Source organism: Falco rusticolus, chromosome 3, assembly GCF_015220075.1.
Source record: "Falco rusticolus isolate bFalRus1 chromosome 3, bFalRus1.pri, whole genome shotgun sequence".
NCBI lineage: Eukaryota > Metazoa > Chordata > Aves > Falconiformes > Falconidae > Falco > Falco rusticolus.
In genome coordinates, this window is record NC_051189.1 from 79,742,889 (window position 1) to 79,764,936 (window position 22,048).

The 22,048-nt window shown below is 46.7% G+C and overlaps 1 protein-coding gene and 1 long non-coding RNA gene across 5 annotated transcripts in view; one reads left to right on the forward strand and one right to left on the reverse strand.

Annotated features, from left to right (window-relative positions):
• The first annotated feature begins 2,909 nt into the window (after positions 1–2,909).
• GRB10 (growth factor receptor bound protein 10) overlaps positions 2,910–22,048 on the forward strand; it is a 149,187-nt gene continuing 130,048 nt past the window's right edge. The window contains exon 1 of one of the 4 annotated variants that reach the window (XM_037379970.1): positions 2,910–2,929. The gene's annotated coding sequence lies outside the window, so the exon portion shown is untranslated. Of the gene's footprint in view, positions 2,930–3,581; positions 3,729–3,925; positions 4,035–22,048 lie in introns of those variants that run through there. The other 3 variants (XR_005103144.1, XM_037379967.1, XM_037379969.1) reach the window with 3 other exon arrangements.
• LOC119144491 overlaps positions 11,866–22,048 on the reverse strand; it is a 33,428-nt gene continuing 23,245 nt past the window's right edge. Inside the window, exon 3 of the long non-coding RNA XR_005103149.1 lies at positions 11,866–17,695. This is a non-coding gene — a long non-coding RNA (uncharacterized LOC119144491). The remainder of the gene's footprint in view (positions 17,696–22,048) is intronic.

Consider the following 22,048-nt stretch of genomic DNA (forward strand, 5'->3'; position numbering starts at 1 on the left):
TTTGAGAGTAGTAAATCGGGGAATAAATGGACATCAAAGGCCTAGTTGTACCACAGGCTCCGAGCTCGGCAGCTGCGGGGCAGCAAGACCCCCTCCAGCCAGGAGGGGACTGCACGTCCCATCTTCTTCTCCCCCAGCGCCCTGGTTTCCCCTGAGCACAGCTGAGACGTCTCATTAGTTCTTCCATCAGGGGTCAGTGGAATCGGCCTTCTCAAACCTGAACTTTAACCACAGCAAACAGCAAGAAAACAGGGAGCTGGGACAAGCCTCTTCTGGGCTCAGTTCCCTGGCACAGAAGTACTGAAGGCACCGAGGCTTCTGTGCTGATGTTTGCCTTTACTTTTTGGACTGTCCTTGAGCAGGAATAATGTTTACACAGTTGGAGAACGTTATTGCCATCAGTATTTCTTGTGTGGTTTTTCTTGCAGAAAATGACTTTTTTTTTTTTTTCCCTCAGAGAAAATACTGGCATTTTAGGCTGTTATTTTCACGATATGGCATACTGTAGGGCTTTTTCAGAGATTAGTTCGTTAAGGGAAAAGAAGATGGCTATCATAAGTATGTCCTTCACTGCTGTTGAAAGGATGCATTGCTACTTCTGCATATAACAGTTTTAATGGTGCTGTTTTGGATAAACAATTTTATGACAGTACAGTTTTGTCTTCAACGACACAGCTGTAGTCTAGGAAACTAAACATATCTTTCCTAGTGTTTTTATTTTTCAGAGGAGCATTTTCAATACTTATGTGTATCTATTTTTTTTAACCCACCACAAAATGAAAAATATTATACTATTAAGATTTCGGCAGTCTCTTATTTTTGTATGTATTAGAAAGAATTGTAAGTACAGACACGGGCTTAATAATAATCCAATTTAACATTTTATCATTGTCAAAGGCATTTTTAGAGGAATCCATCAACTCTTCTGATTTCCATACAATGCGATTTACCATGTTAGAAATGTAATGTTAATGGTACTTGGTATACACACTGTAATCCTTTAAAATAATGTACATGGCAAACGGATATGTTCTCATGCATTAATAATTTAAAAGTTAATTTTAGGTACTTACTCAATATGATTAACTGATGGATCAGCAGTCTTATACAGAGAAGCAGTGAGCACACTTAAAGGAAGAGCATGCTGGAAGCCAGCCAGGTGGCTGCCTGCGTGAGGTTCAAAAATACCTGGGCTTTATCCCTCCTGTTTCCCTTCAGTGTTGGATGCGGCGCATCACAGTTGTGACGGTGCTCTCTGGTTTTGAGATGAAATGTGTAAAGTGCCATTGAGGTTGAGGTAGCAGGACTTTTGGGGCAGAGTGGAGATGTTTCAGAAGGTGGGAATCCATACGATCCAGTCCTGCTGGTGGCTGGCTGGCTCTGCTGTGCCGGCCCAGTTATGTAACTTCTCTTCTTTCACTTCTCGCTTTTTGAGGACACCCTGTAACGCCAAGCTGTAAATTGATATTCTAGGATGGAAATACTATGGATGGCAAGTATAACCATTTCATTGTGCAGCTAAAGAATGAGCCGGGGCAAATAGCATTAAACAGTATGTAGAAGAGGCGTGTGTTGAAGCCTGTGGCTGTGGCCGCGGCAGCGGGCTCTGCGAAAGCAGCAGGAACAGGACATCTATTGCACAAACTCTGGTCAAGTTTTACAAGTACATGTATGGCTACAAAAGAGGATGGAGGCTCTCTCTTCACAAGGAGCCACAGGGAGCAGGCAAGGGGTAAGGGGTCCAAGTTGCACTGAGAGAGGCTTCATCTTGAGCCCAGAAAGAAATGAGAACAATCATCCACCGGAACAACGTTCCCAGGGACATGGTGGAATGCCCATCACTGGAGGCTTTCAAGGTGTGATTTGTCAGGGTGCCAGATAATCTCATCTAGGCTCCATTTCCTACAAAAGGTCAGACCAGATAATCTTTGGAGGTCCTTCGCGACCTGGGCTGCTCTGTCATTCTACGACCTATAGGCACAGAAAGTTTCCTATGTAGGCGTGTGGGGCTGTGATCGCAGCCATACTGGCCCTGGGGTCCGGCAGCAGCAGAGAGGAGGCAGCCTCACCTCTAGTGCGGTACCAGCGCTCTGAGGCTGGACCCCCAAAGCGCACCACTGGGGAGAGCGACGGCTGACAGGCCAGGGCAGACCAGCCCCGCGGCGGGAAGAGAGGGGTGAGCTGGGGGCTGTGAAGCGATGGCGCACGGAGCAACCTCCCAAGGGGCCGGGCTGGGCCTGGGCCAGGCCGAGCGTAAGCAGTGCTGACAGGCTGGAGAGCGGCGCTCAGCACCGCATCAAGTGGGAATGGCCGAGGGAAGCATGGTCCTGGGAGAGGCCGGGGGGCTGTCGGCGTGAGGAGGGCGAGCAGCGGGCGCATGCGTCCGAGCGGCTGCGGTGACACACGAGGAAACCAGAGACACTTGAGGAGTTGAACAGGGAGAGCAAGTGGTGAGGACAGAGTGAGATCAGAGCAGGGCTGGATGGAAAGACGGGGACGGAGAGGGCGGGCTGATAACAAAAACATTCCTTCAAATACAGTGAAGAAGAGCCGCGGAGGGGGAACGCGCACGAGCCGGGCGGGTATCACGTTACATCGCACGGCGTGTTCAGCGCGGGCGCGGAGCCGCAACGCTCCCGCCAGCGCACACGCGGTCCCGGGAGGAAAAACTCGGAGATTCCCCCGCTTCTCCGCGCACTTGGTTTCCTTCTATAGCGCTGGCTACTTAGGAGAAGGGGTGCTGCATCTGGCCGGCTGAACGTTGCCCTCCTCCCCGAGCGCGGTAGCTTGCGTTGAAATCTATAGGCTTAAAAACACCGGCTCTGGGGGAAGCGCGCAGCTTCCCTCCTCCTCAGAGCGGGGTTTTTCGCAGCCCGAGCTACTCGCGAGCTACTGGCCAAACAGGATTGCTGGGAGCTACGGCAAAGCGGTGCGGATGCGGGGAGCGAAACAGCCAAGGTCCCACCGCACCGAAGTTCGGAGCGGCAGCCGGCAGCAGCGCCGGCGGAGCGCGGGGCTGCGGGGAGCTCGGGGCGTTTGGCGGCGGAGAGCGGCTCCCCGCAGCGCCCACCTCCGCCGCCCCGCCGGGCGCCTGCTCGGTGCCACCGGGAGCGCTGGGAGGGGACCTGGGGCACCTTCCCCGGGCAGGTTTGCGGAGAAAGCCGTGGTAACGGGGGAGGGGGGGGAAGGTTAAAGAAGAAGTCCCCGCGCGAATGTCCGGCGCCCGTGGATGCCCCGGGTGCTCTGCTGGCTTTATCTCAGGGAGCGCACAGCCCCCCTTCCCCCGCAACAAAAGCACGCGCCGGTGCTACCCGCGGGCGGGCTTTTGTCAGCGGGCAGGGCGCCCCCCGCAGCGGCGCCCCGACCTGCCGCCTCCCGCGCCGCCCGCCGCCGGGGCTCCCGGCCGCCCCCTGCCCTCGGCGGGGCGGCGGCGGCGGGGCGCGGGCTGGGGCTGCGGCTGCGTGCGGCGGGGGCGGGGCGGGGCGGGGCGCGGGGCGCCGCCGGGAGTCAGCTGGGCGCGAGGCGAGAGCGCGGCGGCGGCGGGGCGCCGTTAGCACCGGGAGCCGGCGGCGGCAGCAGCAGCAGCAGCAGCAGCAGCAGCAGCGGCGGCGGCAGCAGCAGCAGCAGCGGCGCGGGCGGGCGGGCGGGCAGGCAGAAGTTTTCTCGGCGGATTCCTCCCGCAGCCCGGGGTTGCCTTGCGGAGGCGCGAGCGTCCCCCTCCGCGTTGGGTGTGTTTTGCCTTTTTTTTTTTTTTTTTTTTGTTGTTGCTGTTTCTGTGCTTCTTTAATTGCGTTTTTCCGTGATTTTTTAAATTAATTTAAAAAATATATACTTTTTATTGCTGTTTTTGAGGCGCGTGGCTGCGAGAGCTCGCCCTCCCGTGCCCCCTCCACCCCGCCGCCCGGAGGAGCCCCCTCCCCGCCCGCGCTCCCCTCCCCGCCGCCGCGCACGACCCTTCCCCTGACCCCCTGCGCCCGCCCGAAACTTGGCGGGTGCGCGCCGGGCGGGGAGGGTGCCGGCTGCCCGCCCAGCAGGTAAGGGGCCGGGGGGCGGCGCGGGGGGGCGGGGGCGCTGCCCCTGGAGAGCCGCAGCGCGGGGAGGCCAGGCCGGGGTGGGGGGTGAGAGTTCGCTGGCTCCTCGGTGCCGGAGGCCGGTGGGAGGAGGAGAGCAAACTTCCTTTTCCTGGGGCCGCCGGCGAGCCCCCCCACCCCCCCCGCCCCGTGCCCGCGGGGATCGCCACCCGCGCACCTCCCGCCGCCCGGCGGGGAGCCCCGGGGGCGGCCGGCTGCTGCTCGCCGCGGTGCTGGGGGGGAGCGGCCCTTTCCCCCGGCTCGGGGCTTCCTTGCCGCGTTTTGTTTGCTCGCCCGCTGCGTGCCTCTCCCCGGCGGTGCCGGGAGCCGGGCTTTCCCGTCGCCCCGCGCTGGAGCTGGGCGAAGACCTGCCCCGCCAACTGCTGGCGGTGCTGCCGAAACTCCCCAGGGCGCCCCGCGCCGTGCCCCCCCACCCCACCCCGTAGCCGCGCAGCGTTTGCGGGAGGGCCGGTGGATGGGCAGTTCGCAGAAATGCCACCCCGGAGTGCTGCCACCTTCCTGCTCATCCGCTGCGCCGGTCTGCGGCGACGGCCGTGCGTGTCCGTGTCCGCAGGGGGCGGCCCTGCGCGCCCCCGCCGCGCCGGGAGCCCCTGGCCAGCCCGGGAGCCCCGGAGCGGGGGGAGCGCTGGGGCTCTTCTGCCTCCGCTCCCCGCCGGGAGAGCCGCGCACGCACGGTGCTCTTATTGTGTAACGGTGGTACTGCAGGCTGGGGCTGAAACGATGGCATCTTTTATAAGAACAGTTTGCAGTGAATTGGTTTGGCAGATGAACTTCTGTAAAATCGCCTTGCCTCGCTTCTGTTGCTTAAGTGCCAGCGCGGCCCCCCCCCCCCCCCCCCCAAGCTTTTACCCTTTTCCCCCGGTTTCCTTTGAAGCATCGCATAACTGTATTGCCAGCAGGATGGAAAGTGCTGATTCAGCAGCCTGGAGCCCCACTCCATCTGAAGTGGTGGTCTGCCTGAAATGTTCCCATTTGTTGAAACAGGAACATGTGTTGCTGGTATGTCAAAGCAGCATTGATCGGGTTTTCTAAAACAGCCCTAAAGAATGCAAGTTTGCTTTTCCTTTCACTAAAGAAGAATGAATTCGGGGTTGGGGGGGAAGCAAGAGAGGGGTAGGAGGGATGTGAGTAGCTACTGCCTTAAGTTATGCTTGTAAGGAACAGTTGGAATTGTGTGGCCTCATAAAGGTGATGAGCAATTACTCATTCTAACAGATCTTGCAGGACACGTAGCAGTGATGCGTTAACACTCCAACTCTATCCCTGCGTCTAGACACTAGTTGTGCTTAAACCTCTAGAAAAAGTACATAGAAGGGCAACAAGGCTAATCCTGGGATTAAAAAGGAGTGAGTTATGAGGACAGGTTAAAAAAACTCTGCAGAAACACATGGAGATTAGAAAACCCGCATCAAAAAAGGAAGTGTATGCAAAACTTTAAGTGGCAGCTCTGGCTGTGCTTCACAATCATTTTGGGGCTGGGGAAGGGTGCAGGGGGTCAGCAGGGTGCTACTCATGTGAAGGGTGCTGGCAGAGGGTCAGCGGGATGCTCTTCCCATGCAGTGTTAGCCTTCCTAGAGAGCTTACCTCACAGTGTGGCAGGAGGAGGAGAGTGTTCCAGAGCCGTATTCCTCTGGCTATCTTTGTACAGTTACATGCTAATATCAAGGCTGTTCAGGTTTTCTTTCTCCAGAGCCAAACTCTTTAAAATTCATCACGACGTAGAGCCAACAACAAAGCCTGAAAAGCAGTGTTTGGTAGCCTTATTGCAAATGATAAACTGACGGAGCAGCAGACCCTGACGCTTGCCTCCAGTGATCGCTTTACCATGTTATACTCAATTCATTTTCTTCACTTGGTCTTTATTTGTTCTTAAAGTAGGTCTTGTTTGCCCTGGCTACATATTAAAGATCTTGTGGTACTTCCATGGTTTTCCTTGGTTTTGTTAATCAAAATACACCCTCCCTTACCGCTGTGTGAGTTGGCTTTCATCCTCAGATACAGCCACACCTGGATTTCAGTAGCATATTCCTGTGTTTTCTGTTAGGTGGTCCGAAAGTGCTACCTGAATGCAAAATGGGTCTCAGTATTTCAGTTCTGCTTAAGCATATGCCATGCACTGTGTAAACATTTGCAGCCCTCTATCTTGCAAGCACTTAAACGATTCCAGCAAGAATTGTCACAAAGGTTTTTTAGAAATCTTTGGTCATGTTCTCCACTGCACTCAGGGTGTAAATGGGCAAAAAGTATCTGGATTTCTCTGGCGAAGGGATTCTTCTAAGGCAGGGAGTTCCCAGCTGGCAGAGGAAAGGCATAGCTGGGTCATGTGCCGCTTCTGCCAGCAGCATGAGAGTGTTGCACTGGGAGTTTGTTTTCTGACAGCACCGAACGAGCAGATGTCCCTCTAGACTGTAAGGCACCGGCAGCTTCCCTGGGCGTGCGTAGCGGTGGCAGCAGGCTAGCTGGGGGGCTCCCGGGTAGTGTCACACCGGGTGGGACTGTGCTGTCGTTCCTTTCCTCCCTTCTGCCATGCCCCTGTACGTGTGGTTGCAGAGGTTTATGGTGACAGCGCTGAGTGAGGCCAGATTTCTAGGCAAAACTTTTGCTTAGACCAGCTGATCTCTGTCTTGGGAAGCATGTGGCGGGGAAGTGCGTGCTGAGGTGTTTCTTTAGATACCTGGAAGCTGGGGCTGGGGGGAGACATGAAGAGGGTGCCTTTTGATGTCTGGTGGTACGCATTTTTAGGATACCCTTAAGTGTTTGCGCAGTTAAAAATTTCACTGGTTACAGCAAACACGGTGGTGCACAACTTTACCAGTTTATGCTGGCCTTTTTACTCTAAACCTCTGTGTGAACATTACTAGTGGGGTCAAGGGAAAAAGGTTTTCTTCATTTTTAAGCCAGCATTTCTATCCACACTAAGACTAAAGAAGCCTGCTTTTCTTTGGATTTGCATCAGCTATGAGGGTACTGATGCTAGTTCACAGTGCAGCATTTCTTACGTGTGCCCACCTGGCCCAGGGTTTTCACAAACAAGAAAGATAACTCTTGAGACCTCTGCCTCTGTCAGGCTTGTGTGAAACTTGCCAACTGGCTTGGCTGCAGTGTGATTGCATAAGCCTCCTTCTGTAGGAAAGCAGGCTAAGAAGTTAGGATTGTTTTTCTTGGAAACTGGACCTGCTCCTGGGTATGTCCAAAATATACCAGTAGCAGCTCTTCACCTAGGGAAATCTAGGAAAGGAGATCCTTTCCCTAAAAGGTGAAACTCAGCGATCTTTAGGAATTATGAAGTTGCCAATGAATCCTTTTATAAGCACTGAACTTTATTGACAGGTTTGCTATCCTTGTGCCGCCTGCTGCTCGGGACAATACTTTGCAACCTAAACTTGTATGTGGCAAAGCAGTTTGCTTCCCATTACCTTTTCTCCCAAACCGGTGGTTGTTATGAAACATAATATTATCAAGTAAACAGATGTCACCTCATTGACTTTTCTTTCTCCATACTTGTTGAGCTATGCACTTCTGAACTAGTCCCATGCCAGGTCCTTGCTATTCTCATACCATCTGTTGAATTGGATGATCTTTTTGGACAGCAGTTCTCCCATTAGCTCGATATGGTTCCTCAGTTGTGATGTGGAGGGGACTGTCCAAGGAAGCCAGATTCTACTGTGAATGCAGCATTAAAAAAAAAAAAAATTGTTGATCACTATAAGGCATCCTGTCTACAAACAGGCTGTTAGCTCCTCACTGACAAAACAACCAGAACAGCCTGACTTTATGAGATCTGGTTGGATATACTTGGCAATCCCTTTGCCTTGGCAATCCCTTTGCTGGTATGCCTTATTCCCCTGGGTACTGTTTCCTCAGCAGATAACCTGATGTGAGAGACAGGCACTATGTTTTTTGTACAGGTACATTCATCTGGAAGTAGTGGTGCTTGTGGTTTCTAGCAGCTTTCGGACTTACGATGTGCATAGGAGCGCTGAAGACTGAAGGATTCATGAAGTGAGTTGCCACCAGTGCTGAGTTATGCTGAAACTCTGAGAGATGTTCACATTCACACTGATGTGCATCCACTGTCTGAAAACTCATCTCCTTTGCTTTCCTAGGGTCTTCCACAAGTTGCAGATGGATCAGTTCATGCAGTTCATGCAAGCGGATGTGGCTGTCAGGACTGAAGGCATTGCAAGTTCAAGCCCTGCTTTACAGTAGTGCCCTTGTGAATAGTTCTGTCTTTCCTGGTCTGTGTAACAGAAAAGAGGAGTGATTTGTTTAGTGGTGAGGAGCTAGTGCTGTCAGTGAACTTGAAAACTTGTTGGAAGATGCTTGTGAATGCATGAGGTTTTGAGCACTGAGTAAGTGATTTTCTGTTAGGAGAATGTGGCGTCAGCTTAGTGGCTGCTTGGATTTTTACAGGCAAATGACCCATGGTGGAAAGGACCAGAGGCTTAGGTGTGGATTGAACAAACGTATGGGCAGGATGAATCCTGTGGGTTCTCCAGAACCCAACATTGGCCATCATTTACAAGCCAAGAGAGCTTTTAATGAAACCTGCTAATTGCATCTCAGTTAAGTGATGGGGAGGTGCAGATTACCACTCCTGAATGACTGCAGCAAAAGCTGGCCATCGTGAAGACTAGTTGTTGGAAGTGAGTGATCTTTTTAGCGGAGTAGGAGACCTACTCAAGCAGCATGGATAATGCACCATGTGACTAATACAATAAGTTCGTGTGAGGGACCTTTTCCATCCTGAAGCTTTTCAGAAACCTTTGATAAGTCATTTCTGGTAAGTCATTACATTTGTTGAGTATCAAAAGATAACTTTGGAGAGAGGAAAGTGGTAGAGGAAAATGGGTGGTTCTCTGGTATGTAGTATGAAGTAAAATTACAGGTTGTATTGGGCTTGTAGATTGTGAGACTAGATCTGGCATAATGTAGGCACATGGCATGAAAGTCTGCCTTATTATAGTGAGAGAGGTGAGATGTGTCTTTCTTGGAGTCCTTTGCAGCTTTCAAGACTGCTGGCTTTGAGAATACACTGGCTCAGGTGTGATGGGATAAATCTTGTTTGCTAGAATACATTTGACCTTTTCTTGGAGAAAGGAAGCGAAGAAATTTCCCCTTTACCACATGAAGGTAGGACAGACGCTGCTTATTCTTCCCTGAAGTGAGGGAAGGGATGGGGAGAGGGGAGTCACAAGTCTTAAGTAAACTGCACAGTGTATTTCTGAAAACAGCTTTGCAACTGTGGTGATAACCATGGTCCTTGAGTGCAGAGGTGAGGAGTGCCCTAGAGGAGTTTGCTGGGAACACTGTGACCATCTTTGCATTCGCTTCTTGCAGGTGCATACTGTAGGGTATGAGTAACACAGTGTCCTATTTCTGTTGTATTCTTTTGTTGGACTCCAGGGGAAGACTGCAAGAGGTTTTCCCATTATTTTACCCTCCTGCTGCTGACCTGTCATCCTTAAGCCAACAGCAACAAGCTGAGCAGCTATGTTGATCTTAGTGCCCAACAGTTGCATTAACGGCTACAGTATTCACTATTGGACAGTTCTGTTGCTCTAGCAGTACTATTCAAACAATGTATTTCTTAGCGAGTCTGTTTCAGCTTTTTTGGAGGAAAACCCAAGGAACATGGGCAATTTCCAAAAAGGCAGTTTTACACGGGCAGGTTATGATGAATGGGCTAATTGTAAACACACGTTTGGTTAAACCACTAGCAAACCAGCCTTTGACTCTTCCCAGCCACCATCAATGCCAGCTTCTACTAGTTCTCAACAGGACAAAAATAGGAAATTACTTTCCTGGCAGCAAACTGTAGAGGAAATGCCATGCCATCCTGTTGGAATAAACCTATAGCTCAGTGGGAAGGAACTCTCCTGCTGAGCAGTGGTGGGATTTTCTACGTTTGGTCAAAAGTAAACTTCAGAGCATGGTCCTTGAGCTCCCTTCATGCTTGCTGCTGCAGAATTTGTGTCAACAGGGAAATCGGAGAAGCCAAGCAGCCACAGTGAAGCCAAGCCTGCGATTGCTGAAGGCTGCAGATAAGTGAGGGTGGATAATGCTCCATGACACCAGTATCATTCTTCCATTATGCATCCCTGGTGAGAAAATCAATAAGCCGGGAGAATCTCTGAGTCCATAGGCTCTTTTCATGGTGGAGATTAACATTTGATGAACACTTGGAAACTTCTTTCAATGCCTGGGATCTAAATTATGCCATTCTGATGACTTGATCAAGTGCCTGCAGCTCTCTCCTAACTCATGTTCTTGGTTTGCAGCACAGACTAAGTTTTCAGAAGCTCTTTCTAAACTTTGATTAGCTTTATTTCTAGGTCATCTTCAGGTGCTAATTTTGACTTTTGAAACCATGGGGAAAGGAATCCTTGAAATGTCACCCAAATCTCTTCCACTGTGGATGCTTCCATTACAGAATGGTTTAATGCTTAAACACACTTTGTCAGGGAGTTACCACCAGACTCTTGTGTCTGTGCATGCTTCATATGTTTGTAGAGTGCTTCAGATTTCAAAACTAGCTGGCAGCAGGGATTTGGATCCTTTTCTAGGAGAAACTGTCCAAAAATTTTCCCGGATCTTGACTTTAATGGAGGGCAGTAGGACAAGATAGTTGTATACTAGAAAGGATGAGAGCAGAAGCTTTGAAGAGCTGACATAGAAATAGGGGAGTTATGTTTTTTTTTTCCCTTTGGTTTTGTTTGTTCATGTCGTGCCCCCCCCCGCCCCCCCCTTCTTTTCCATGATGTTTATCTCTGCAAAACTACTAGGTACAGATGCAGATGGGAGAACTTTCTCTCTCTTTAAATGGAAATTGGGAGTGGGGGTGAGAGGAACTGGGGGAAGGTGAAGTCTGTAAGTTAGTCTTGCTTAGTGTGTTGTTAAAGCTTTGAGCATCCTTGGAAAGGAACGAGGAACTTTATATCAAAGCACAAGTGTGGAATTAAACTTCAAGGGGCTGGAAAAGCTAAGAATTGAGAAGCTTGTGATATTTCTGTCTTGTGCCAAAACCTTTCTTAAAAGGCCTGCTTTCCTTTCTGGCTTAAATGTATTTGAAGTCCATTTAAGAGAATATTAAGGGAGAAATATGTATTGCAAGGCCATTGATTCTTCCTGAATTAATGTCTTGTGGGTGATCATTCTTCATTCTAATAGCTGCTTGTGCTGACATCACCCGAGATGTCAGGGGATTATATCAGAATTCAAGCCTTGATATTTTGCAGAACAATGGCTCAAGTGCTGGCAGATGCTTTCTCGGTGGGTCAGGTTGCTTTTGTTTTTCCTGTCCAGCTCTGACTGTGATGTTCCAGTTACTGTACGTGGTCACAGCAAGGAATGTAGTAAACAGTTTCCAAGAAAAGGGTATCTGTGTAGCACAATTGTAAGGAAAAAGTACTACTTGGTGCTAAATCTTATGCTAGAGGCAGATTTGCCATCAGCATCTATACTTCAATGCATGCATTTTTTAAATGCTTTATGGAAAAGCTCACCAGATTTAATATTGTCATCTTCTGTTTTGTGTTGCGATGAAATACTTCATTCCAGGAATCCTGGAATCCAAAAAGTTGAGGCCAGAAGTGGTGTTTTTGTGGTGGTTTCTTTGTTTTGTTTTGTGTTTTGTTTGGTTTTTAAGTTGTGAGGTTTTGGTTTTGTTTTTTTTTCCTCCCTGGCTGCTGGGTTCCTAGCTTTATTGCTTTTATTTTTTGTTATTGAATGATGGTTCTTCCTGAAGGCCCTTGTTGTGGTTTAACCCAGCAGGCAGCTAAACACCTCACAGCTGTTCATGCACTGCCCCCAGTGGAACGGGGGAGAGAATCAGAAAAAAGGTAAAAGCTCGTGGATTGAGATAAAGGCAGTTTAATAGGACAGAAGAGGAAGGTAAAATAATAATAATGATAAAAGAATATACGAAACAAATGATGCCCAGTGTAGTTGCTGAACACCTGCTGACCAATGCACTGGCAGTCCCAGAGTAGGAGGCTGCCACCCTCCAGCCAACTTGCCCCACTTTTTTTTGTTCAGCATGATGCCACATGGTACGGAATATCCCTTTGGCCAGTTGGGGTCAGCTGTCCTGGCTGTGTCGCCTCCCAGCTTCTTGTGTTCCCCCAGCCTCCTTGCGGGCAGGGCAGCTTGAGAAGCTGTGAAGTCCTTGACTTGTTGCTGAGCAGTGCTTACGCTAACTAAAATACCAACATTATTCTCTCCCTAAATCTAAAACACAGGACTATACCAGCTACTAGGAAGAAAATTAACTCTATCCTAGCCAAAACCAGGACAGCCCTGTATGGGGTGAGTGATCAGAATAGCTCATTATTATGCTGTAGAAATGATCAAAACGGAATGTCACAGATTATACATAATTTTCATGAGCTGATAGCTTTTGATATTCTTTACTGGTAGGCTATTACAACATTACCCATAGTGACATCTAAGGTTTGAAAGGTTTCAGAAAAGGCATTGGTTTGGGTGGTGGTGTTTTGGTTTTGTTTTGTTGTTTTGTTGGGTTTTTTTTTTTTACCCTAAAAGGTTTCAGGAGAATTGAGCAAGGAGGCTACAAGATGAGCTGTGGGAGTGCAGAGCAAATGCTGTTTGGGTTGCTGGCATCTCTGATGTGTGCTCAGGCTTGTTTTGCATTTAGCATGTATTTTTTTGTTCTACAGCTGATGGTCAGGGTTGAAACCCCTGTGGAGTTCCTTGCAAGCAAAGGTGGATGACATTGTTAACAGATACAAAGTCAGAGGAGTATTGCAAAGAATGCTGCAGCTGATTCTGTGTGTGATAGGATGAGTTTAGGTGTGTGGTGACACTTGTAGCACCTCTTTGAGTTGTTGACTGGTGACTTCTCTCCCCAGTGTCCTTTGGAAAAGAGTACTGCTGATGCAGCCTTTGGTAGGAGAATGGCATTGCAAGATGTCTTGCTAGTATTAGCCTTAGCTAATTTTGGTAAGCGTATAATTTGGCTTGGTTTACTTGCAAGTGGTTCAGCTCTTCTTCCCAGGAGCAGGAGTTGTCGTGGTTGCCTGGAAAACGAGTGATTTTGAAAAGTGGATGAAGGATTACTGTGCTGTAACAGTCTGACTTAGAGACCAATACAAGCAAAACTGAGAACTTCTTGGGCTCTTGATGTGCCACAGTCCAACTCTTCCTTAGAAGGTTTGTTCCCCAGGTCTCTCGTTTAAAATTCAGGTGAGCTAACGTAACATTTTTGTAGGTGAAGTAGCTTATTGGGTCAATTTGGCAGCACTTGGTAGAGTTTCAGGGAGACAGCTAGTATGCAGCCATCAGTGATACAAGTCACTTTTTTAGAGTGCTGAAATACAAATTTCTGTTGTGCAAAGTCTGCAATGTGGAGAAGCTTTTCCCCTGGGAGGGGCAAGTCTTCATTTCTGAAAAGATGTGGGCCATGCTAAGAGCTCACTACTACCAGAAGATGATGTTGTTTTTGTGAAGGCACTTGCAACTCTTACCTGGGGCCAATTTGGTCATGGCTGACTCTCTAACCAGGTAGAAAGCTGCCCTGCATACTTTTTTTTTCTGAGAAGGTTTTTCTTGTGGATTAGGAGATGGGATCAGCTCTTGGAAATGTGATGGGGCAGCTGAGGTGAGGTGTCTTTCTAGGGAAAGAAAGAGAAATAAATGGGAAGAGAACAGGTCCCCTCTCCTTTCAGTAGTAGCAAGCTGCTGGGCCAGCTTGGATGGGGAAGTCTACTGATTTTTCTGAAGACCCAACATAAGGATTTTCTCTGTGAATTCTGACACATGTTGTGGAGCTACACAAGTGAAGAAGCTAAGACCTGGCTTTGCAGAGCATCTCCAGAGCCTGTCTGTATTTGCAAGGTTTATCTGTTGAAGGGAGATTTTCTAGAATATGTGTGTGGGTTTAGGGAAGATAAAACTTGTTTTAACCTTGTGTCTGATCCATATGCTGCCCTGAAATGTGAATCTGAGCGACAGTGTCTTTATTTGTGTATTTCTTAAAAAAAAAATTAAAAGAAAATGGACATGTGTGGGTGGGTTGTTTTCTTAAAATTAATATGAAATTTCAGTGCTATGTGGGGCTTTTTATTGAGCAACGCAGCCGTAACAAAAATGTTAGTATTGTATGTATAAAGAAGATAAAAATATCACCTTCACAGTTTCAGAAAATTATGTAAGGTATGTGTAGCTGTATCTTATTATACAATCGTCATAAACCAGAGCAACTGAGGAAGTAACTGGTAATAAATCCATCATTATTCATATTATGAGAAACACTGAGCATAATAACTGCTCATACTTACAGCAGAGCTATGAGGAACACTGGAGATTTGGTTGACTTACCCTGAAATGTTGTGGTAAAACATACTTGTTTCAGGCCAGTTACCAGCTGAAATGTTTTTTTCCTGGAATGTCTCGGCTGTTCCCAGTCTTGCAGTCCCGGAGCTGCCTGCGAGCTGGTTCAGCTGCTCTGCTCTGACCAAGAGGGGTTTCTTTAGCCAGAATCAAATAAAGGCACTAGAGGTGTCTGCTCTTCCGTCTGCTAGGAAATGGCCTTGGTGGCTGTAGGGCAGATCTCACTCATAAACCCCTGTGACTCTTGAGGGGCTGCCTGGGATAGAGCTGCAAATGTTTCAGCCTTGATAAAGCTAGTATGCTTTAGCCTGAAAAAAAACCCCAAAACCCACAAACCACCCTGCAAACTGAAAACCAAAATAAGTTCTTTAGTAATTTCAGTTATTATTCTTGCCTGTGGTAAATGTGGAATCACTCTGGGGGCAATGTGATGTGTCATGGCTTTCCTTCATTTTACCAAATGGAGTTTGGGAAGACCTGGAGTTTGGGTTCTTGGGTTCTAGATTACACAGCAGTGACAAGCATTTCTTTTCAGAAATGTTTCTGGTTTGCTTTTTCCATAGTTTTAACACAAAAAATGTTGAGCTAATTGACTAGCTCAGTCTTTCTGACTGGGTACAAACTCTGTTACACGCAAACTCTTGCATGGACTGAGGAAGAGATCTTTTCTGATTCTTCGTTACAGGGCTCTGCCTCTGTCTAAAAACAGTTTCTGGCTTTTGTAAAGTCATTTGGAGACTGACAAAATGCATCTTAAATATTCTCCCCGTACCCTGTGTTTTACTTTGAGCACTCTATCAGCTGCTGAGTGAAGTTCAGGTTTTGTAATAAATGCTACGCATAATGTTTCAGTTGCTTTGCATAGCTGTATTAGGTTTTTGGGCTACAGAGATGAAGTAAGTAAGGAATGAGAAGTAATTTTATGGGCATACTAACGTGGTTGCATACAAATATCAAGTTTCTTCCTCTCCTCAGGATATCAGGCCAATGGGTATGCTTGACTTCAGCCATATCATGTCTGTACTGACTTTGGCAGTGATTCAGAGAAGGTTCATCCAGCCAGAGAAGTATCCATGGGACAACTACTTTTTTCAATTTTAATTTTTTTATTATTTTTTTTTTAAAGGGGGGGGGGCTGAAACTTTCTTCCTGTGCGCAAGTGTGGCTTGTCTAAAGTAAATGTTTTGAGTACAGATTTACATTTAAGCTGTGTGGTCAGAGTGAATTTTTGCCTAAACCTATGGTTGAGCTGTAAATCATTGCGCTGTGTGGGCAACGATGCTTTCATCTGGTAGCTGGTCTTAGTTTCCATCTTCCTGCCAGTATCCTCTCAGTCTGCAGTCGTAACTCTGTGACACCAAGCAAGGAAGCGTGTGCTTTGTGTCAGGGGCTTGCAGACTCTTACAAATCCTGGCTTGCAGTGTATAAAGACCAGAGCTTCCCAAAGCAGCTTTCTTTGCAGCCCGGGCTGCCTTCCTGTGGCTCGCTTGTCAGCAATGTCACCTCTGCTCCCAGCAGCCAGGTGGCCGTGCTCTTTCCCTTCCTGGCTACGCAGGTACCTCATTTCTCTCTCGGGGGTGGGTGGGATGTATGCATCTCAAGGTTGTGACAACTGCCAGAAGTCCCCAGTGGTGACTAAGTACCGGGAGCTGGAGTTGGTGGTGAGCACCTGTGTTGTAAAATAGAAGAGGAAGAGTCTTGAAAGGGTGTGCTAGGAGGGAGAGGGTACCACCAGTTTGCCAGTTGTGCTTTGCCACTGATGTGCTGTACTGACACAGAGTTACAGCAGGCTCTTATAGTAGAGACTGTGTCTACAGTACAGAGTTTCTGGAATGTCCTACGGATATTGAAGACTTGCTCGTGAAGGATTTTTGGATGTAGTTCAGTGGTATGCTGGAGTTTATTGTAGACCTTATAACTGATGCATAAATGAAGCAGACTACATGGCGTGGGTAGATGAGGGAAGAGATGGAAGGAAGAATGTACTGCTGCTCATGGTCAGGGTGACAGACATCCATCTGCAGGTCAGGATTAGGGCATCACCAGCGTGGTTTCAATTGAAATTTGTTAGTTTAGTGTACTCTGGTTATATTTACTATATTATGCAGCCCCTCTGTGGTGTCTGATGGATGTGTCTTCTCTGCAGTTCAATGTGTGCTGCGTGCCACATGCATTCAATGCTTCCTTGGTACCCTAGGACTTTATGATGAAGCCTTTCAGCAATGTGATGTATTGCCGGGCTGGTTCGTGTCAGAGCATGCAATGGGAGCTGTAGTTTCAGGCTGGGCTGTGGGGCCGTTGGGCTCGGTGGTAGCATGGAAGCTTTGCAGGACTGTGGCCCTATGTGGAGCTGAGGGCCTTGGGGGAGAGAGCTTCAGGTTATGTCTTTCTATGGTCTTCTGTGATCCTTTTAAAAGTACTGCTGTAATGGGGTACCTCATGCTACCTGACACCCCCTAGCCAAGTCGAAGGAGGTCCCTAGAAAACCAGTGGACTTGAAAGGATTGTATTAGAAGTGACTTTCACCCGAGCTGCTGCCTCTGAAATCCATTAGCAGTTTAAAATTAACCAGATACTCCAGGTAGCTTTAATAAAAGTGGCAGAAAGTCATTAAGATTCATTAGAAGAGTTTGTTTTATAACCATGTTGCCTTAGTGCAGCCTGGATTGCAAATGCTTTTGTTTTTCTGTTTTTTTTTTTTATTACCCTCTCCCCCCAAAACAAACCATGAAGCACTCCAATGAAGATGATTTTGCAGCGTGGCTGTAATGTCCCCAAAGGTAGATCTGATCAATGAAGAACTAACAGGATTTGTGTAAACCAAAGCAGCCCAAAGTAGCTATATCCTAAAACTGACCTAAGCTATAGAGCTTTGAATTATGGTGTCATCTTCCACCAGGGAGCACTGCAAAGTCTTCCTGCCCTTTTCCATCCTGTAAGAAAGGACCGAGCCATGCCATTGTTAGGGAGGGAGAACTGAACACAGACTAGAGACCTAAAATTTAACTCAGAATGTGAATTTACCCTGAATTTTGGATGTAAGTGAACACCAACTAAAAATGTTTGGTTTTTTTTTTTTTTTTCATTGTTGTGATACTTACTGTAAAAGAAAGATTAGGAACCATTCCAGTCTGTTTCAGGATTTGATTGACATTTTGTAAGTGACCTCTCTGCTCATGTGTGCATTTTGCAGCAGTGGGAGGGGAGAGGGAAAGCTGCTTTAGAGGAGAGAGTTGGGGAGACGTGGTGAGAACCTAGAAGAGAAGGCAGGAAGAAGGGCAATTTTAACACAACTCTCAACTTGTTAATTGACTCTGTTTTTTAAATTTTTTTCTCCTCCTGGTGCGCCCACTTCTCAGCAGTGTGAGAGAAGGAATCAAATTAATTTCCATAGTCATGCAGGTATTTCTAGTGTGATGGAGAGAAAAGGCAGAGCAGGCTGCCCTCCTCCTCCCCACCCCCCCCCCCCCCCCCCCAACCGGTGAAGGTGATTTCATGGAAGGGGGTGGGGTGGTGTCTTAGCTCACAGTATGGCTCTGAAAATTATTACTGATATGATTATCTTTTCTGAGTAATGTTAATGCTTTCTTGGAGCTGCTGTTGGGCATCTGTATGGGAAAAACCTGCTGTTTCTGGGGGCTGTGTTTTGCCCGTGTGGTGGCTGTATTGCTCTATATTCACTTCCATGTCCCATGTGGAAATTAAATTCTCAGAGATTGTAATTGCCTCTTCAAAGGTGGAGGAAGTGTTAGAAAGAAGAAAAAAAATCAGCAGAGAGTGAGTATTTACACCACAATATGTAGTAAACATCCCGTTTGTGATACAGGTAGCTAATTCACATCAAAAACTTGGCCTGACTTCAGTCCTGGTCTAAACCGCAAGTGTCACTTCTGAGTAGAAGTTTATTTGCCACGTCCTGTGGTCTGGTGGCCATTCAGGCAGCTGGGGATTCCAGGGTTTACCACACAGTGAGGCGCCTGAACAAAAAGCTTCTGCTCTGAATGCAAATGGTGGCATGTCTGAACTCCATGAAGTGGCAATGCCTGCTCTGCTATGACTTCAAGTATCTATACCTGTTGATTTTATTTTTTAAAAAAATAACTTTATTTTCCCTTCCCTTTCATTTCCCACCCCTGTCACTCTTTAGGAGTGACGAGTGCTTTGCCTTTGCGGGCTGTCGGCCTCATGCTCCAGGATCCCAGTATCTGCAGTTGTAAAGATGCAAAGCAGGGAGCAGACAGTCATTCCTGATAGGGAGGGAAGGGCACTGGTGCTAATCCTGTAAATCCACAGCAAGCCCCTCCCGTGCTTAGAAACCTGATCTTAACTCTTAGATCCTCCTTGCTGTTGCTGTGATATTTAGATATAATTCCTGCTTTGTAAACAAAGAGGGGTTAGATCTAGTCAGATTTAAGGAAAACTGCGTGAACTAGCCTTACAAATATTTATCCCTGTAGCGGCATCTTACTCTGGGATACTCAAGGAAAAATGACAAATGACTGTCTTTTTGACGCTGTACAATATAAAGCAAATGCAATTCCAAAGCCTCCCTTAAGCCTCTGTGGCATGCTTAAATATCTTCCAGTTGCGTGGTTAAAGGCTAAAATAAGGCTTGTAGCTGGGAGTAGTGGATTTGGGAGATTTGTGAAATGCCCGTCCCCAGCTACTTCCATTGATGCAAATGGTGGAGACCAAACTGTGGTGTGTGGGGAGGGGGAACTGCAGAGTGAAAGTTGGCTGAGTAAGAGATAATGCTTGCAGTTATGTTTAATTGGAGTTCGTTTCTTGTTAATACTCCCAGAGGTTTGATATAGTGAGAACAAATGCAAACGGAGTTTGGAAAACGTTGGTGGGTACAGCTCATTGCTTACAATCCATAAGCTAAAAAAATAATTGATGGGATGAAGGTTGGGGTATTTTATTTTTTCCCCAAACTGCCAGAGATGCTTGCTACTGAGTGTTAATGCCAAGCTGCAGAACAATATGGCTGCACCTTGGAGTACTGACTTCAGTTAATTGTGCAGAGATAAACATGTATGGATGGCTCTTTTTCCATGCTCTTCGGGAAGAAGAAATTTCTTTGCTCCTTGTACCCTTCAAAAACCTGACAGCCAGTGAATCCTTAATATTTTGATCTTCAGCTCATAGGTAGTGGCTAAGCATAAAAAATTATTCAAGACACTGGAAAGTAGTAGTGTTTCTGCTATTTGTCCTCCAGAGTGGGACTGGAGAGCGAAATTCCCAGTGCTCTCCACAGGGTGTTGACCACGTGCCTCTCGGTTGTCAGGTTCTGGTTTGTTTGTAGCATTAGGACGTAATATCCTATGTATCAACAGAGGCAAGTACATGGGTTAGACTTTATAAAAAGAAATCTTAACATGTATGGTTTGCAGGGGGGTGTTTTTTGACTGTATTTTTAAGACTTTTTGGCTCTGGAGGTTACAGCTGGCATGCAGCTTGTTGGTGTTCTTGCTCTGTGTAATGTCCATATAAGAAAGCGAGGAGGCGCATCCCTGTAAACTTATTTTTCGTGTAGCACAGTCCTAAATCTGGAGACTTTAGAAAGGTCAACTAATCAATGAGAAGCCGAAGTATAGCTGTGTGTTTGACGGCGGTTTGGTGACAGTGATGGGGAAACTCTACGTGCTCCCTGAACGGTCTTGTCTGTTGACTCACTGATTTTTTTCCTTTTAGCAATTTTGACTTTGTGTTTTTCTTTCCTCTTTCCCCAGTGCCCTCACACCACACCCTGCTTGCCGCTCCACCCAGTAATGTTTTTTTAAATCATCTTGTGTTGCTTTTTAAACCTTCCTGTTTCTTCTTCTGAAAGTTGTGGACATGGAAAATGGACTCTTCCCTCTTTCTTTGCAGGAGGCTTTCATATATTTGAAAGATATCATCATGACCCTTACTTTCACTTTTGGCTGAGCTCCAGTTCATCCTGTTTTTCATTTTTTCTTCCCAGATGTCATGTTTTTCTAATTCTGTGATGTTTCTGTTGCTTTTGCTTGGATTCTTTCCAGTTGATCTTTCCTGAAACTTGCTGAAGACTGGATACAGTGTCATGCTGGAAGCTTTATCAGCCATGAGTAGAACAGAACTATTGCTTCATGATTCTCACATATGTTCCTCTGTACATTCTGATATGGTATTTGCCTCTTTCTTGACAAAGAATTTTCCAGTTTCTAAAACTTCATTTGAATTCAGTATTCCAGCAAGCTGGCAGCTTTAAGTTAGCAGCATCCCCAAGTTTAATGAGCATAATTTTCTCCTTCATTATCTAGATCATTAGTACTAGAATAGTGTGGGACCAGGGCAGACCTCTGCAGGTTGTTCAGTATGGCAAGCTGTTTTGTGAGCCTTCCCATTTTTTTCAAATCTGAGCAAACAAGCCAGTGCAGTTATCCAGTCACTTTCAAATCCACCATAAGATGACCATTTGCATTGATAACTGTGTAACAAAGTTTTCTTACTTGCCAAAAGATTCAAACTGCATTCTTACAACGTGGTTTTGCTAATGTTAAATTCAGTGTCTGCTGTTTCTATGTTCCTGAAAATATTTTATTCTGCCATAGTAGGAAGCTGAGTTGCATTGACCTGGCTTATCCATGAACTGTTGGTTTTTGTTGAGTTCAGTATTTTGTTTTCTTCTCTGTGCTCACACATGGGTTTAATGGAAATCCATTTGCAAATAAGCAGCAACTATAATTCTTCAGGTGGTTCTTTCCACTCGTTTCCCCTCCCACTTCTTTAGGCTATCACTGTTTACCATTTTCCAGTCTCTCTTAACTTACGAATCCACTGTGAACTCTTAAAAATAACTGCTAGTGGTTTGAAGCTTTAAGAAAAACTCAAAACTGTTCAACATGTTCATGACTGAATTTCACAAAACCCAGCTAATCTGAAAATGGATTCATGCAATCTTTATTCATTCAATCTCATGTTTTTTTCTTTCTGCTGCCTTGCTATCACTAATAGTAGTTTTATTGTTGGCTGGATTTTGGGTTTTTTTGTGTGGTTTTTTTTTTTAAATTATTATTATTATTATTATTATTATTAGTTTTGTTTTTGTTTGTTTGTTTTGTCCTTATTACCTGTAACTTTCTTGAGGAAGTGATGAGTGGACTGACCTTTTCCCTGAAGCATTATTGTATTGCTGTGGAATTGTAGAATGAGTTTTTGATACTTTGTCTCTTGCTTCACCTTCACTTATTCTGGTATTGCAATAATTGTCTTCAGGCTATTGCTCTTTTTAGTGGAGTACAGGTGAATGGACTTAGCTTGACCTCTTTAGCTAGTGAGGGAGAACAACTAACTTGCTTGCTTTTGATCATGTATGGGCAACAGCAAAACTTAAACATCTCGAGTCTGAGTATTAACTGGAAGCCAATTAGAAACTGGAGATGAGAGAGAACAAACAGTGGCAGGAAGCTCTCTTCAGATACAAAGGCAAGTTCTTTTGTCTGGAATCATCCCATTGAAACAGTTAATGGGCAAATGCCAAAAGCTTGAATCGTCATCTTGGCTGGTTTTGTCAGATTTGGGTTTGAGAACATCATTTAGTTAGTGCCCCTGATCAGCTCAGCCATAATTCAGAAGCCATGTCA